General features: G+C 44.2%; 1 protein-coding gene and 1 long non-coding RNA gene across 2 annotated transcripts in view; one reads left to right on the top strand and one right to left on the bottom strand.

Moving 5' to 3' along the window:
* The window catches only part of LOC143770264 (protein kinase C and casein kinase substrate in neurons protein 1-like), a 41,943-nt gene extending 41,372 nt beyond the window's left edge, over positions 1 to 571 (bottom strand). Inside the window, exon 1 of the mRNA XM_077259733.1 lies at positions 421 to 571. The gene's annotated coding sequence lies outside the window, so the exon portion shown is untranslated. The remainder of the gene's footprint in view (positions 1 to 420) is intronic.
* Positions 1 to 17,372, top strand: part of LOC143770265 (uncharacterized) — a 45,007-nt gene extending 27,635 nt beyond the window's left edge. The window contains exon 3 of the long non-coding RNA XR_013214585.1: positions 16,985 to 17,372. This is a non-coding gene — a long non-coding RNA (uncharacterized LOC143770265). The remainder of the gene's footprint in view (positions 1 to 16,984) is intronic.
* The last annotated feature ends 1,284 nt before the right edge of the window (positions 17,373 to 18,656 follow it).

An 18,656-nucleotide genomic window follows, 5' to 3' on the forward strand; every position in this document is an offset into this window, starting at 1 on the left:
CAATCCGCTATAACTTCCATTGCTTTGATTGAGAGCATACCTACAGATATCACACCCAAATTAACCCCTCGCTCGTATGGGTATAAATCTGCGATTTTAGTTTGTACACGGCGTACAGCACTTTGGAATATGTTGGCGCTATAAATAAGTAAACTTTTTGGAACGCAGCCCCCTATAAGCTATTTCTAGGTGCAGAATGTGCCCCCCACACAACCAGCGTTGCTTCTATTTCTTCCAGTGCAGTTTTCCACTTCTGCCTTTTGTCTACTCCCCTAATTTCCAAATCACCCAGGATCTTACGAGACCTCTTCCAGAGAGGGGTCTCGGCGAGTGGTACAGAAATGACCCCAAACTTTATAATTAGAGGTCACATCCAAAACAAGGGAAAGCATAGAGTAAAAGCGAGCAGAGTTGCCTTACCAGAGGAGTGTCTGCCTGCAGTCCCTCTCCCTGACTTTGCCTTGCAGATGATGACTCCGAGATCCGTGCCAGCTCGCTGGGGCTAGAGATGGCCAGGAAAGGAGGAGGCTTTGGTGGGAGTAGGAGGGGTAACATTAGGCAGTGTCAGATGGGGAGAGAAGGACTTTCGTGGAGCTGCAGTAAACTTCTGTTTTCTTTTTTTCTTGCTGACTTCTATGTGTTGGAAGGAGAAGGTACAAGGTTTAGTGATACATTGTTTTTTGTTAATAAATAATGAAGATTTAAGGAACCAGTCTAATACTGTAACAATATAATACTGTAGCGCCCCCACTGCCGCAGGGGGGAGGGGTACCCAGTACCGGGCCTCTGAGTCTCTGCTCTGGGATTGTCACGGTGGCTAGACCCGGTCCGTGACCCTGCTGAGGGGCGTACAATAATAGATGTGGATGGTGGTGGAGGTGCGGTGCAGTAAATAACGAAGACACCAGGTTGCAGTCTCTTTACCTCTTTACTGAAGGCTTCTGAGTCCTCAATCCGGAATAAGGTTAACCGGGCTGCGCAAGTCCGGCCGGTCCGATGGCACCTCCAGAGTTCCCTTTGCAGGTGGAAATCTGTGCCTACCTTCCTGCGCTTGTGTTGTGGTCCTCCCCTGCTGTGCTTACGGGATAGTACCCCACAACTGTTGTGTCTGTTTCTCGTGTTCCCTCACAACTCGATTCTGATGTTCTCCCTCTACGTCCCCTTGATCTTACGGTTAGGACGCACCCGTATGACGGGGAGGCTTGGAGCTCTTCCGGGACTCCAGCGTCGCCCCACTCCTGTTGTTACCCCCCTGTGTCTTCCTGGGTCTGGGTGAGACAGCCCGCCTGTAACTGACTGTCCTGCCGTAGGTTTGAAGTTTGGCTTGGAGCTCTATACTTCCTCGGCGTTCCGGCCACCGGTTATGCGCCTCAATAGGATGTTGCCTCGTCTTACAGCACGACTCCTACTGGTGTTCTCCTTGTTGCGTTGATCTCGTTTCTCACTCAGCACAATAAATCTCGCTTCTTATCCTTTCTTGGGGTACCGCCGCTATATCGTGCAGGCGCGGTCCCGTAACGTTCTCTCTGTTCGCTAGGCCTCTGTCAGGATCCCACCCCTGACAGGGACCCCTCTGAGTCTCTCCCCGCAACACCCTCTGCCACAGGGTGCTGCCTGTTCAATTCCCAGTCAGCTTTCTGTCTAACTTCCTGCCTTACCCCCAGTTTTACCAGACTGTGAGGAGTGGCCTAATAAATAGAACCCTTAGCTCCCCCTGGAGGCCAGACTGTGAAATGTATTAGTGTCTGTGATACCTGGTCAGATGAACTCCTTCAGTGCCATCAGACGTACCATAGCCCCCCTTAGCGGCGGAGCCACAGTACTGCAACGACCAGGACTCTGGGGCGCTGCACTACCGTAGTGTCCAGTTCTATAACTGGGTAAATAACAGTTGTATATACAGTATATAAAGGTTACAGTCACGATCGCCATATATTCTAAAACAAATGCACCGTACAGCGTCCAAAAAGCCGAGCCACACAAACTAAATACCGCCATAGAGTACACAAAAAATACCGATATACAGTGATCAAATGACAGCTCCATACATAGTAATGTAATATTGGTGCTAAACAATGTCTAAAGGGTATAACAATATAATCCCCTAGTGGATTTTTGTTACTGGAGTATAGGGGGCTCAAAAAGTCCCATTGGTCCATATGATAGGATCAATACTATTAAAGACCCATAATCATTGGGAGACCTATTTTGAATTGAAAACAACAAGCCATAAAGGTGTTCAGCTTCTGCTCTTCTTCTATTCCCCCTGCCCACCCAAGTAGGCATTTTTTTTCATAAATCTTCCATATAGTTCCAGAAGTATGGGCCTTTTTAGTAAGTGCTTGGACGTTGGTAACAGGATCCTCTGGGGCGTGTCTTTAGGATGCTCTGCATAATTACCCTTTGAACCACGCCCCCTTGCTAAAGATCACAAAAATGAGAACTAAATAAAAAGGCTCAGATCTCTGGAACTGTATGGCAGATTTAGGAAAAACAATAACCAGAACGGTCAGGGGAGCAGGAGGAATAAAATAAGAGCAAAAACTGGATAATATTAAAGTAGCGACAGAGCCTCCTTAACGCTACACCACTGATATCTATGTGGCCTCAGGTTCCCAGGCCATCGCCCCAAACAGCAAGCACTCCTACATCCTGCTTTATGCATCCTGTTTGATGCCCCTGAGGCATGCTCTGCCTCACCTCACGTCTGTTTATGTCATGGCCCATATGTTAATTTCTGTTAGAACTGCATAATGTTTAATTTGCCCTGTGAAGGCGCTGCAGGGAAGTTGAATATTCATTGCAGAGTATCATTATAGACTACAGCTGATTAGAGATGGACGAACCTGAACGGTAAAGTTCGGGGTCCGTACTGAACACCTACTGTTCAGGCACAGACATCGAACACAGACTTCTCCAGGAAGTCTGTTACTTTTTGGTTTCGGCACCCCAAACATTGGATGTTTCCCACACTGTCATTTGCATGATGAAAGGAAAGACCGGTGAGAAACATCAGCGACTCTGAACGGCGTTAAGATTATTACCACCGGTTAGAGAGCTGCATGAGCCAGCAGCTGTGATCGATGGTTAAAAGTTTATTGCCGGCAACAGAGGCTGTCGCTGATAACAGTGAGAGCAGGTGCCACTGAAGGGAGTATCCATCAGATGGCGACTGCGCTATAAATAAATAAAAAAATGATGTGGGTTCCCCTATATTTTCGATAACCATCATGGCAAAACTGACAGTTGCAGGCTGCAACCCTCAGCTGTCAGCTTCAGCAAGGCTGGTTATCAAGAATTGAGGAGTTCCAATATTGTATTTTTAAATTATTTAAATAAATAATTTAAAAAAATGGCATTGGGTCCCGCCCATTTTTGACAGCCAGCCTTGCTAAAGCAGACAGCTGGGGGCAGGTATTCTCAGGCTGGTAAGGGGCCATGGATATTGGCCCCCCTCAGCCTTAAAATAGCATCCCGCAGCTATCCCCCGAAAAGGCGCATCTATTAGATGCGCTAATTCTGGCACTTTGCCCGACTCTTCCCACTTGCCCTGTGGCAGTGGCAAGTGGGGTTAATATCTGTGGGGTTGATGTTACCTTTGTATTGTCAGGTGACATCAAGTCCATGCATTAGTAAACATTTTACCACCGATAAGAGCTGACAGCTTGGGAACCACAGTTTTCTGACAGCCGATAATATTACCATGGATTAGAGCCATTGTTTGCCACGCTGTTCTGGTGCTGTATTTTTATACTAAAGGTGATTCTTCTGTTATATTTATGTACTATTGATGGTTCTGGTAATATATTCTTATACGGATGGTGGCTTTGGTGCTGTATTCATGTACTGATGGTAGTTTGTTGCTGCATTCACATACTGAATATGGTTCTGGAGATGTATTCATGTACTGATGGTAGTTTGTTGCTGTATTCACATACTGAATATGGTTCTGGAGATGTATTTGGAGCGCCCCCAAGGGCTAGGGGTACTCGGTACCAGGCCCTTCGGTTCTCGAGGAGGGGATGTCACGGTGGCTGGCCCGGTCCATGGCCCTCGGGAGGTCCGTTGTAAAAGGGGAAAGGTCTTTAAAGGGATATGTTCGTGACGCCACCTGTGGTATTTGGTCAGGGTGACCGACGCTGCTTAGGGGTCCGCTGGGGTGATGTTATGGCAGCTGGATGGTGTACCTTCCCACAGGTGAAGTGTATCTCCAGGGCTTCCCAGAGTGTATGGATGGTGAATGATGTAGGGCGCAGTGAAGAACGAGGACACAAGGTTGCAGTCTCTTTACCTTTTTACTGAATGCTTCAGCATCCACAGTCCAGAGCACCAGACCACAGGGTAGGTAGAGTCCGGCCGGTCGGAAGGCAAATCCAGAGTCCCCTTATCCAGGTGGAAATCAGTAGCCTTCCTCTAGCGCCTGGGTGTTGTAGTCCCTTCCTGCTGAGCTTCTCGGTAAGGTCCTCACAACTGATGTTGGTGTTCTAGATGTTATATCTCTTTCTCTCTGTCCCCCTGATGGTAAGGATAGGACAAACCCGTATGACTGATGGCCTGAGGCTTTTTACAGGGACTCTATCACGCTCCAGCCTCCACAGTTGCCACCGTGCCTCCTGAGTATAAGGTCAGGCAACTAATATGGAACTAGCTGTCCTGCCGGTCTCTGGAGCCAGGCTTGGAGACGATGACTCCCTCGGTGTTCCAGCTACCGGATCCTGCGCCTCAGAAAGGAGGCAGCCTATTACAGGGCAGAACTCCTTCTGGTTTCCTCTCCTTTTGCTATGACTTCGTTTCTCACTCTCTGCAATGCAATTCCCTTCAATGTCTCTTTCTTTGGATGCTGCCGCACGTCGGGCAGGCGCAGCTCCGTGGCCTTCTGTCTGGCCTCTGACAGAATCCCACCCCTGTCAGGGACCCACTACCTGAGCGGAGCTCAGATAGCTGCTTGCTGGGTGAAGCCCAGCTCGCTTCTGCCTAACTTCCTGTCCAGACTACCAGTTTTACCTAATTGTGAGGAGTGCCCTAATAGATAGGAGCATGGCTCCCCCTGGCGGCCTGGAGTGTGAAGTGTGTTGTGTGGTTTGTGATACCTGGTAAAGAGATCTCCTTTATTGCCTTCAGACGTAATATCACTCCTCCTGGTGGAAGAACGACATTACTGCAACGACTAGGACCCTGGGGCGCTGCATATTCATGTACCAATGGTGATTCTGGTGATGTATTTGTGTTCTGATGGTTCTAATTCTATACAATTAGCCATTCTTTTGCATGTTAGTAAAGGCAGACTGCATGGCAAGAGGCTGCATTGTATACACCATGCAATTTTCCTTTCTGTTCTAGAAATTAATGGGCAAACCACTTCACTATACACACAAACACGCTGTAGTGTTAATTATATAACGTCTGAGCAGCAAATCTGAGAGGGCTAAGAAATAACTCAATTCGCAAAGTTATTTGCCTACAGTAAAAACCTGCGAGACAGACGATGGTGGATGTGCATCTGCTGCAGTAGTACTACAAGTACCGATGCAAGTTTATAACTATAGCAACGTTTTTTGAAGTTCATCCTGATCCTCCTAGTTGATGAATAGACTAACAAAAGTGCTGCAATCACTATTTGTGTAGACAGACCAAGGCATATCTGATATCTTTTAGAGTTAAGGAAATGAGTGACAACTCCATCATGGCTCGGTCTGCCAAAAAAAATGGCTGACGTTTCTTATTTCAAAGCGAAGGGGGTATAACTTTAAAAAGTTCCAGTCCGCTTTTCCAGCATGTCTATTTTAGAAAATCCTTTAAATACTGAAGTTCTTCGCCAAAATCAAATCTGCAGTATCTTTCCTTGGAACTTTTATTGTGCTGTCCCTCTGATATTCATCCTGGAAGTGTACAGTTATATGAAAAAGTTTGGGCACCCCTATTAATCTTAAGCTTAGTGTTTTATAAAAATTGGTTTTTTTGCAACAGCTATTTCAGTTTCATATATCTAATAACTGTTGGACACAGTAATGTTTCTGCCTTGAAATGAGGTTTATTGTACTAGCAGAAAATGTGCAATCTGCATTCAAACAAAATTTGACAGGTGCATAAGTATGGGCACCCTTATCATTTTCTTGTTTTAAATACTCCTACCTACTTTTTACTGACTTACTAAAGCACTTTTTTTGGTTTTGTAACCTCATTGAGCTTTGAACTTCATAGCCAGGTGTATGCAATCATGAGAAAAGCTACTTAAAGTGGCCACTTGCAAGTTGTTCTCCTGTTTGAATCTCCTCTGAAGAGTGGCATCATGGGCTCCTCAAAACAACTGTCAAATGATCTGAAAACAAAGATTATTCAACATAGTTGTTCAGGGGAAGGATACAAAAAGCTGTCTCAGAGGTTTAACCTGTCAATTTCCACTGTGAGGAACATAGTAAGGAAGTGGAAGAACACAGGTACAGTTCTTGTTAAGGCCAGAAGTGGCAGGCCAAGAAAAAAATCAGAAAGGCAGAGAAGACGAATGGTGAGATTAGTCAAGGACAATCCTCAGACCACCTCCAGAGAGCTGCAGCATCAACTTGCTGCAGATGGTGTCACTGTGCATCGGTCAACTATACAACGCACTTTGCACAAGAAGCTGTATGGGAGAGTGATGCGAAAGAAGCCGTTTCTGCAAGCACGCCACAAACCGAGTCGGCTGAGGTATGCAAAAGCACATTTGGAGAAGCCAATTTCTTTTTGGAAGAAGGTCCTGTGGACTGATGAAACCAAGAGTGAGTTGTTTGGTCATACAAAAAGGCATTATGTGTTGTGAACTATACTTCTTGGCTCCCTCTTGTGGTCACTAGTGGTTTGGCACTTGGATTGTCTTTTCCCAGGTTGGTACTCACCTGGTTCGTTAGGCCTGGGGTGTTGCTATTTAAACTTCCTGGATTCTCAGTCCAGTGCCTGGCATCGTTGTAATCAGTTCATTTCTGTTTGCTCCTGTCTTCAGGTCCTGGTTCTTTGCAAGATAAGCTAAGTCCTGCTTTCTTATTTTTGTTTATTTGCATTGTTCATATTTTTGTCCAGCTTGTACAAAATGTGATTCCTGATATCGCTGGAAGCTCTAGGGGGCTGATATTCTCCCCCCTCACCGTTAGTCGGTTCGGGGGTTCTTGGATATTCAGCGTGGATATTTTGCAGGGTTTTTTGCTGACCATATAAGTCATCTTACTATCTTCTGCTATTAGTCAGTGGGCCTCTCTTTGCTAAAATCTAGTTCATTCTTACGTTTGTCTTTTCTTCTTACCTCACCGTTATTATTTGTTGGGGGCTTGTATTATAACTTTGGGGTCTTTTCTCTGGAGGCAAGAGAGGTCTTATTTTCCCTGATAGGGTTAGTTAGTTCTCCGGCTGGCGCGAGACGTCTAGAATCAACGTAGGCACGTTCCCCGGCTACTGTTAGTTGTTTGTGCTAGGATCAGGTATATGGTCAGCTTAGTTACCACTTCCCTATGAGCTGGTATTTATGTTTGCAGACTTTGCTGTAATCTCTGAGATCCTCTGCCATTGGGATCATAACAGTATGCCAGGCCAAGTGAATAGTTAATGCATTGCAGAAGCGGGATTAAAAGAAAAGAAGTTCTGAATTTTTATTTTTTTTTCTTCTCTTTCTTCCTTCCCCTTTTTCTCTGAGTGGCTTGAAGCTTTGCTGCAGACATGAATGTTCAGACCTTGATTACTAGTGTGGATCAGCTTGCTGCACGAGTGCAGGGCATTCAGGATTTTGTTGTTCGCAGTCCTATGTCAGAGCCTAAGATACCTATTCCTGAGCTGTTCTCTGGAGATCGATTTAAATTTAGGAATTTTAGGAATAATTGTAAATTGTTTCTATCTTTGAAACCTCGTTCGTCTGGAGATTCAGCTCAGCAAGTTAAAATTGTTATCTCCTTCTTGCGTGGCGACCCTCAGGATTGGGCTTTCTCGTTGGCGCCAGGAGATCCGGCATTGGCGGATGTTGATGCGTTTTTTCTGGCGCTCGGATTGCTTTATGAGGAGCCTAATCTTGAAATTCAGGCTGAAAAAGCCCTACTGGCTATCTCTCAGGGCCAGGATGAAGCTGAAGTGTATTGCCAAAAATTTCGGAAATGGTCCCTGCTTACTCAATGGAATGAATGTGCTCTGGCCGCAAATTTCAGAAATGGCCTTTCTGAAGCCATTAAAAATGTGATGGTGGGTTTCACAATTCCTACAAGTCTGAATGATTCTATGGTGCTGGCTATTCAGATTGATCGGCGGTTGCGGGAGCGCAAATCCGCTAATCCTCTGGCGGTGTTGTCTGAACGGACACCTGTCTCAATGCAATGTGATAGAATCCTGACTAGAACCGAACGACAAAATCATAGACGTCAGAATGGGCTGTGTTTTTACTGTGGTGATTCTACACATGTTATATCAGCATGCTCTAAACGCCTAACCAAGGTTGTCAGTCCTGTCACCATTGGTAATTTGCAGCCTAAATTTATTTTGTCTGTGACTTTAATTTGCTCATTGTCTTCCTACCCTGTTATGGCGTTTGTGGATTCAGGTGCTGCCCTGAGTCTTATGGACTTGTCGTTTGCCAAGCGCTGTGGTTTTGTCCTGGAGGCTTTAAAAGTTCCTATTCCTCTCAGAGGAATTGATGCTACGCCACTGGCGGAAAATAAACCGCAGTTTTGGACACAAGTGACCATGTGCATGACTCCTGAACATCGGGAGGTGATTCGTTTTCTTGTTCTGCATAAAATGAATGATTTGGTCGTTTTGGGTCTGCCATGGTTACAGACCCATAATCCAGTTTTGGATTGGAAGGCTATGTCTGTGTCGAGTTGGGGTTGTCAGGGAATTCATTGCGATTCTCCGCCGGTGTCTATTGCTTCTTCTACTCCTTCAGAAGTTCCTGAGTATTTGTGTGACTATCAGGATGTATTCAGTGAGTCCAGGTCCAGTGCTCTTCCTCCTCATAGGGACTGTGACTGCGCTATAGATTTGATTCCTGGCAGTAAATTTCCTAAGGGACGATTATTTAATTTGTCTGTACCCGAGCATGCCGCGATGCGTTCTTATGTCAAGGAGTCTTTGGAGAAGGGGCATATTCGTCCATCCTCTTCCCCTCTTGGTGCGGGATTCTTTTTTGTGGCCAAGAAAGACGGGTCTTTGAGACCTTGTATAGACTATCGGCTTCTGAATAAAATCACTGTTAAGTTTCAGTATCCTTTGCCACTATTGTCAGACTTGTTTGCTCAGATTAAGGGTGCCAAGTGGTTCACCAAGATAGATCTTCATGGTGCGTACAACCTTGTGCGCATTAGGCAGGGAGATGAATGGAAAACTGCATTTAATACGCCCGAAGGTCATTTTGAGTACTTGGTGATGCCCTTTGGGCTCTCTAATGCTCCTTCAGTGTTTCAGTCCTTTATGCATGATATCTTCCGGAAGTATCTAGATAAATTTATGATTGTTTATCTGGATGATATTCTGGTTTTTTCTGATGATTGGGATTCTCATGTAAAGCAGGTCAGGAGGGTGTTTCAGGTTTTGCGTGATAATGCTTTGTTTGTGAAGGGCTCAAAGTGTCTCTTTGGAGTGCAGAAGGTTTCCTTTTTGGGTTTTATTTTCTCCCCTTCTGCTGTGGAGATGGACCCAGTCAAGGTCCGAGCTATTCATGATTGGACTCAACCTACGTCTGTTAAGAGTCTTCAGAAGTTCTTGGGGTTTGCTAATTTCTACCGTCGTTTTATCGCTAACTTTTCTAGCGTTGTTAAACCTTTGACGGATATGACCAAGAAAGGTTCTGATGTGGCTAATTGGGCTCCTGCAGCCGTGGAGGCCTTCCAGGAGCTGAAGCGCCGGTTTACTTCGGCGCCTGTTTTGTGCCAGCCTGATGTCGCACTTCCCTTTCAGGTTGAAGTGGATGCTTCTGAGATCGGTGCTGGGGCTGTTTTGTCACAGAGAGGCTCTGGTTGCTCTGTGATGAGACCATGTGCTTTTTTCTCTAAGAAGTTTTCGCCTGCTGAGCGGAACTATGATGTTGGTAATCGGGAGTTGTTGGCCATGAAGTGGGCATTTGAGGAGTGGCGTCATTGGCTCGAGGGTGCTAAGCATCGTGTGGTGGTCTTGACTGATCACAAAAATCTGATGTATCTCGAGTCTGCTAAGCGCCTGAATCCTAGACAGGCTCGTTGGTCATTGTTTTTCTCTCGTTTTGACTTTGTGGTCTCGTACCTGCCTGGTTCGAAGAATGTTAAGGCTGATGCTCTTTCTAGGAGCTTTGTGCCTGACTCTCCTGGAGTATCGGAGCCAGCTGGTATTCTTAAAGAGGGAGTAATCGTGTCGGCCATATCTCCTGATTTGCGACGTGTGTTGCAGAGATTTCAGGCTGGTAGACCTGACTCTTGTCCACCCGACAGACTGTTTGTTCCTGATAAGTGGACCAGCAGAGTTATTTCCGAGGTTCATTCCTCGGTGTTGGCAGGGCATCCGGGAATTTTTGATACCTGAGATTTGGTGGCTAGGTCCTTTTGGTGGCCTTCCTTGTCACGGGATGTGCGGTCATTTGTGCAGTCCTGTGGGACTTGTGCTCGGGCTAAGCCTTGTTGTTCTCGTGCTAGCGGGTTGCTTTTGCCCTTGCCCGTCCCGAAGAGGCCTTGGACACACATTTCCATGGATTTCATTTCTGATCTTCCGGTGTCTCAAGGAATGTCTGTCATCTGGGTGGTGTGTGATCGTTTTTCCAAGATGGTCCATTTGGTGCCCTTGCCTAAGTTGCCTTCCTCTTCCGATCTGGTTCCTTTGTTTTTTCAGAATGTGGTTCGTTTACACGGCATTCCTGAGAATATCGTGTCCGACAGAGGATCCCAGTTTGTGTCCAGATTCTGGCGATCTTTTTGTGCTAAAGTGGGCATTGATTTGTCGTTTTCATCTGCCTTTCATCCTCAGACTAATGGCCAAACGGAGCGAACTAATCAGACACTGGAGGCTTATTTGAGATGTTTTGTTTCTGCGGACCAGGATGATTGGGTGACCTTCTTGCCATTGGCTGAGTTTGCCCTTAATAATCGGGCTAGTTCCGCTACTTTGGTTTCGCCATTCTTCTGCAACTCTGGTTTTCATCCTCGTTTCTCCTCGGGTCATGTTGAGTCTTCTGACTGTCCTGGGGTGGATTCCGTGGTGGATAGGTTGCAGCGGATTTGGAATCATGTGGTGGACAACTTGAAGTTGTCACAGGAGAAGGCTCAGCGTTTTGCCAACCGCCGCCGCGGTGTGGGTCCCCGACTTCGTGTTGGGGAATTGGTTTGGTTGTCTTCTCGGTATGTCCCTCTGAAGGTTTCCTCTCCTAAGTTTAAGCCTCGCTTTATTGGTCCTTATAAAATTTTGGAAGTTCTTAACCCGGTTTCTTTTCGTTTGGATCTTCCGGTGTCGTTTGCCATTCACAACGTGTTCCATAGGTCTTTGTTGCGGCGGTACGTTGTGCCTGTGGTTCCTGCTGTTGAGCCTCCTGCTCCGGTGTTGGTTGAGGGCGAGTTGGAGTACGTGGTGGAGAAGATCTTGGATTCTCGTCTCTCTAGACGGAGGCTTCAGTATTTGGTCAAATGGAAGGGCTATGGTCAGGAGGATAATTCCTGGGTGGTCGCCTCTGATGTTCATGCGGCCGATTTGGTTCGTGCCTTCCACGCTGCTCATCCTGATTGCCCTGGTGGTCTTGGTGAGGGTTCGGTGACCCCTCCTTAAAGGGGGGGTACTGTTGTGAACTATACTTCTTGGCTCCCTCTTGTGGTCACTAGTGGTTTGGCACTTGGATTGTCTTTTCCCAGGTTGGTACTCACCTGGTTCGTTAGGCCTGGGGTGTTGCTATTTAAACTTCCTGGATTCTCAGTCCAGTGCCTGGCATCGTTGTAATCAGTTCATTTCTGTTTGCTCCTGTCTTCAGGTCCTGGTTCTTTGCAAGATAAGCTAAGTCCTGCTTTCTTATTTTTGTTTATTTGCATTGTTCATATTTTTGTCCAGCTTGTACAAAATGTGATTCCTGATATCGCTGGAAGCTCTAGGGGGCTGATATTCTCCCCCCTCACCGTTAGTCGGTTCGGGGGTTCTTGGATATTCAGCGTGGATATTTTGCAGGGTTTTTTGCTGACCATATAAGTCATCTTACTATCTTCTGCTATTAGTCAGTGGGCCTCTCTTTGCTAAAATCTAGTTCATTCTTACGTTTGTCTTTTCTTCTTACCTCACCGTTATTATTTGTTGGGGGCTTGTATTATAACTTTGGGGTCTTTTCTCTGGAGGCAAGAGAGGTCTTATTTTCCCTGATAGGGTTAGTTAGTTCTCCGGCTGGCGCGAGACGTCTAGAATCAACGTAGGCACGTTCCCCGGCTACTGTTAGTTGTTTGTGCTAGGATCAGGTATATGGTCAGCCTAGTTACCACTTCCCTATGAGCTGGTATTTATGTTTGCAGACTTTGCTGTAATCTCTGAGATCCTCTGCCATTGGGATCATAACAATTATGCATGGCTGCCAAAAAACACAGCATTCCAAGAAAAACACTTGCTACCCACAGTAAAATTTGGTGGAGGTTCCATCATGCTTTGGGGCTGTGTGGCCAATGCCGGCACCGGGAATCTTGTTAAAGTTGAGGGATGCATGGATTCCTCTCAGTATCAGCAGATTCTTGACAATAATGTTCATGAATCAGTGACAAAGTTGAAGTTACGCAGGGGATGGATCTTTCAGCAAGACAATGATCCAAAACACCGCTCCAAATCTACTCAGGCATTCATGCAGCGGAACAATTACACTGTTCTGGAATGGCCATCCCAGTCCCCAGACCTGAATATCATTGCACATCTGTGGGATCATTTGAAGAGGGCTGTCCATGCTCGGCGACCATCAAACTTAACTGAACTGGAATTGTTTTGTAAAGAGGAATGGTCAAAAATACCTTCATCCAGGATCCAGGAACTCATTAAAAGCTACAGGAAGCGACTAGAGGCTGTTATTTTTGCAAAAGGAGGATCTACTAAATATTAATGTCACTTTTCTGGTGAGGTGCCCATACTTATGCACCTGTCAAATTTTGTTTGAATGCAGATTGCACATTTTCTGTTAGTACAATAAACCTCATTTCAAGGCAGAAACATTACTGTGTCCAACAGTTATTAGATATATGAAACCGAAATAGCTGTTGCAAAAAAAACAAACAATTTTTATAAAACATTAAGCTTAAGATTAATAGGGGTGCCCAAACTTTTTCATATTACTGTATATATATTGTAATCTGACATAGGCCAATCAATGCTACCAGTGTCAGGCTCTTTAGGGATCTACCTCCTTTAGACAAGAAAAATGGTTATGCCCAGTTGTCAATTTATTCACATTTCCAGGAAGAATAACAGAGATTGGCATAATGCAGAGTTTTAAGAAAAAATATATATATTTTTAAATATATACTAGAACTATTGATATCTGTTCAGAATGGAAGTCCTTGCCTGCTCTGCTAGTTGTGCTGGGACTTGTAGTTGCCCCAGTTTTTAGACCTCTCGTATAGGACTTGCTTAGGCATCTGTGTCTTTTTGTTGCATGATTGTCCCTCTCTGATGAGTTTCGGGGGCCGTATCTAGTTAACAGCAGGCTACGTGCCCCCTTCAGAGTGGAAAATGACGTAAATACTTGTGTAGGTGGCATAATCCTCTGCTGGCACTGGCCTGACCATTTCATGGACCATTTGTTGTGATGGGTGTGGGCAGGGGACTCTGCCTCAGTCCGCTCCACTGGCACATGAACACGTGGAGCCATATTATCCAGAGAGAGATCCGTTCTGGAATCTTCTGACTGTACCACCCATTGACGCAGCTGTTGTGGTGTTGAACATGGATAGTCACCACAATGCCAACATGTGCTGCCAACCTACGTGGCATTAAAGAGGCTACTGCCTTACAAGACATACTTTAAAAAAATACTCATGAAAAATGAGGCGAGTTCCCTGTTCAATGCAATTATCTAGTATCCACAATAAAGAGACTATACAAAGATCATCACTTAAAGGGTAACCGTTGTTTTATTTTTCCCCATAAATCAATAATACTTAAGAAAATACGAAACTTTGTAATATATCTTAACAGAGAAATTTGCTTCTTTCTCCTCCTGGACTGATCGATTATCTTCAATTCACCATTTTCAGATTTTTCCATTATTGAGATAGGAGATGACAGTTGGTGTTCATAAAGTTCTATGGAGAACAGTAACTGACTTGTGTCGGCCTTTAGCTCCTACCACCTCCATAGAATTTTAAAAGCTGTTTTCACTGGATGCAGATTTTACTTGTGAATTGAGAATGAATTATCAGTGAATGAATTATCAGTCCAAAGAGGCAGATTTCTCTGATGAGATACATTACAAAGTTTCTTATTTTCACCAGTACTATTGATATATGACATAAAAACTGAAATTATGGTTACTCATTAAGGTCCCCCATACACATTGAAAAAACGTTGGCCAGATTAGCCAAATACGTTGGGATCGGCTGATTATCTGATGTGTATGTGGGTATCCGAACTGTCCCCCGATGGTTTATGTTGGGGAACAGGAGGATCAGGAGATTGGAGTTCAGTTGCCCGATCCTTTTGTTCGTCAGGGAGATAAGCTAAGCTGTGTGCATTACTGCGTATGAAGGTGTCAGGATAGATTGCTATTCAATACGTATGGCCAGCTTTACTCTGGAGGACCTGAAACATCCGCCATTGAATAAACAACTTAATGATTTCTGTGCAAAGTATGTAATACTTCATTTATCCTGCGGGGAGGGGGGGGGGCACTGCAGCTAAATAGACTTTTGGGCAAATTAAGTAATACTTCATTTATCCTGCAGGGGCACTGCAGCTAAATTGATTTTGGGGAAAATTATGTAATAATTCATTTATCCTGCGGGGGCACTGCAGCTAAATTGATTTTGGGGAAAATTATGTAATACTTCATTTATCCTGCGGGGGCACTGCAGCTAAATTGATTTTTGGGCAAATTAAGTAATACTTCATTTATCCTGCAGGGGCACTGCAGCTAAATTGATTTTGGGGAAAATTATGTAATACTTCATTTATCCTGCGGGGGCACTGCAGCTAAATTGATTTTGGGGAAAATTATGTAATACTTCATTTATCCTGCGGGGGCACTGCAGCTAAATTGATTTTTGGGCAAATTATGTAATACTTCATTTATCCTGCGGGGGCACTGCAGCTAAATTGATTTTTGGGCAAATTATGTAATACTTCATTTATCCTGCGGGGGCACTGCAGCTAAATTGATTTCTGTGCAAAATATGTAATACTTCATTTATCCTGCGGGGGCACTGCAGCTAAATTGATTTTGGGGAAAATTATGTAATACTTAATTTATCCTGTGGGGGCACTGCAGCTAAATTGATTTTTGGGCAAATTATGTAATACTTCATTTATCCTGCGGGGGCACTGCAGCTAAATTGATTTCTGTGCAAAATATGTAATACTTCATTTATCCTGCGGGGGCACTGCAGCTAAATTGATTTTGGGGAAAATTATGTAATACTTCATTTATCCTGCAGGGGCACTGCAGCTAAATTGATTTTGGGGAAAATTATGTAATACTTCATTTATCCTGCGGGGGCACTGCAGCTAAATTGAATTTGGGGAAAATTATGTAATACTTCTTTTATCCTGCGGGGGCACTGCAGCTAAATTGATTTTGGGGAAAATTATGTAATACTTCATTTATCCTGCGGGGGCACTGCAGCTAAATTGATTTTTGGGCAAATTATGTAATACTTCATTTATCCTGTGGGGGTGCTACAGGGAAATTGAGTCTTTGGGAGTCGTTGGCTGGCGAGTCTCCATAACCTTCACAGACACATGCATGATCACTTCTCCTATATGAGGCTGGTGGACTTTGAAATTCAGAAGTGGTATGGCAGCCTCACAAAATAGTTTGTCCAGGCGACCCCACCGTCAACCTGATTCCAGTCTTACCAGTTACAATATTTCCCCTGCAACTCAGGCTTCCATTCACAATTATCAGGCAGCTTCTTTTTAGACACTAATGAGGTTAGATTAGAAATTACAGCCAAAAGATGGAGGAGCAAAGAACTAGAATTAGATGGAAAAAATTTTGTAGGCTTTTAAAGACTTTCTCCAGATGCCTCTGCTTTGATAGCATACATATAGACAGAAAAAATATAATTAAAATAAATACAATTAAATAACATATCAAAAGACTATATCTCCCAGCATGCATTAGAGGGCAAGGACTGTCAGGACATGATGGGCGGAAGGAGATTCACAACGGGATATGTAAAAATCCAATAACCTTCACAACATGGTTGAAAATATTTTAAAAAGGATCCCTCACTAGGTCAAAATTGGCCAATGTTTACTTTTTTTTATAATCCACCATACAGTTTCAGAGATATTAGCCTTTTTATTTAGCGCTAATTTTAATGGCTTTTATGAAAGGGGCGGTGCTCACAGGGTAATTATATAAAACATCCTAAAGATACGCCCCTGAGGATCCTGTGAGCCACACCCCTCCTTAAAGACCATAAATATTAACACTAAATAAAAAGGCTCATATCACTGGAGCCGTATGGCCAATTTAAAAAATAAAATAAAAAGTGGAATACTAGGGAGATGAGGGAATAAAATGAGAGCAATACCTGGATTTTGTGAGCTAGTGACACATTCTCTTTAAATAAAGAAATTTAAAGGCAGCCTTCTTTCATGTAGGGTCCGTGGCAATCGGTTACTTAAGCAAATAACCCACCTGCAAGGGGTTATCCGGTGGAAAAAAGTTATCATCTATGAACAGGATACAAAGTTATGTATTGATTGGTGGGATCCGCAGTGATGAGCAGAATGGGGCACTGCCGATCGGTGCTGGTCCCTGCCGTCGGACCGCCACCCATCAGTAAGTTATCACTTTCCATGCAAATAGACAATTCTTTTTTTTTTCTGTTTTCAGAGAAGGGGTCATCTTTGTTACGTACCCAAAGGTCCTTCTGCACCATAAAGAAGAAAAAAGACTTATACTTACCAACTTGGTTGATAAATTAGGAATGTTTACAACCCGCGCCCACGAGCAGCTGTAAGCCAATGGTGAACGCTCACTTTTGGGAGAGGTTACATAAACCATTGCCCTTTTATAACCAGGACTTGCCCAAATTTGCTTCTAAAAATTCAGAACTGTTGGAAACTATGATAAGTAACACAAGGTAAGTGAGGGGTTCAGAGCCCCAAATTACGACACTGGACAACCCAAGTGGAAGTGATTTGGTTCATACAGAAGAAAAGCGTCAAGGAATTCATGTTGGTGGAATGTTGGTGGAATGGTGGAGTTCCTTTGAAGGAGACGGAGAGTAAGTAGCGCTTTCTGAGTGTATGATTAGAATTGTTAAGACTATTGATAGGGAAATTTCTCACTCGATGAAGTTTCATAATTGTACAACTCCAAAATCACATAAACCAGATCCAATTGGTGTACTGTTGGAATATCCTCCAAGGGAATCCTGGCAGGGCGTAATTAAGGTGAAGATACCAGGTGAGTGGTTAAAATTAGTGCCAAAATAAAATAAAGACCATAAAACAACGTGTTTCGTCTGTATCCAGTCTTCCTCAGGTGACACTGGAGAAAGGCTGGATGTAGCCGAAACGCGTTGTGTTTTATTGTTTTCATAAATTTATTTTATTTTTGCACTACTTTTATCCACGGGAGTGCCATTCACCTGGTGTCTCCATCTTGAAGTTTGGTAAGCTGAACACGTGCCACGTCATCACGTTCCAAGGTCCCGTTAAGTGGCTGAGGTTCTCATGATGCTTGGCAGAGGTTCTCCGGCACAATTGTGAACACTGCCCTGCTCTAGCCATCGCGCGAAGGACCAAACTGAAAACAAAACTTTCTGAGCATCTTAATCCAGTATGTTTATTTGTCAATATTTCTGTGTAATCAAATCTTGCCCCTTATTGAGATATTGGGGGCACAGGTCAAAAAAACGTACAAGCGATAGTTATTATCAAGGGGAAAAAAAAACCTTAGAGGAGCTCATACTGACACTGTATGTGACACTGTGTGACTCTGGTCTGCTGGCATGGTCCTGGCTTTATGAAGCCTTGTTCCTACACTCGCCGCATTCCAGACGACAGATGGTTGAGCTAAGAATAAATTGTGCCCCACCCGGTACAAGGCTCGGCTGCCACATAGACCCTCTTTGATGAGACTTTTGAATCTCCATTGCAGTTTATTTATGTAGGAAGATAGCTAGAGTCCGATTTCTTAAAGGAGGCTTTTAGACCAAGCAAGGTTTGTAGAGCCAAGTTCTAGAGACAATCTGACCGTTTAGGCTGGCATTTTTTTTTATATAGTGAAAACAAGCCATACTGGTATTAATCTACATAGATTAATAAATCACACAGACTGCTATTTTAGGGTTTAAGTAAATGCAAAAATAAAACTAGTCTGCCCCTAATTCCCATCCCAAAATATATAACTCCCCAAAACACCCAAACAACCTCTCTAATGCTCATGCATTGCAAGAACAGATCACTGATTTTAAAGAAGAGTTGTGTAATACTTCAGTAATCCTTCGGGGGAGCTGTAGATTAAATCAACACTTCCTCCAAATTCCAACAAGTCCAGT

Source organism: Ranitomeya variabilis, chromosome 4 (genome assembly GCF_051348905.1).
Source record: "Ranitomeya variabilis isolate aRanVar5 chromosome 4, aRanVar5.hap1, whole genome shotgun sequence".
NCBI classification, from domain to species: Eukaryota; Metazoa; Chordata; class Amphibia; order Anura; family Dendrobatidae; genus Ranitomeya; species Ranitomeya variabilis.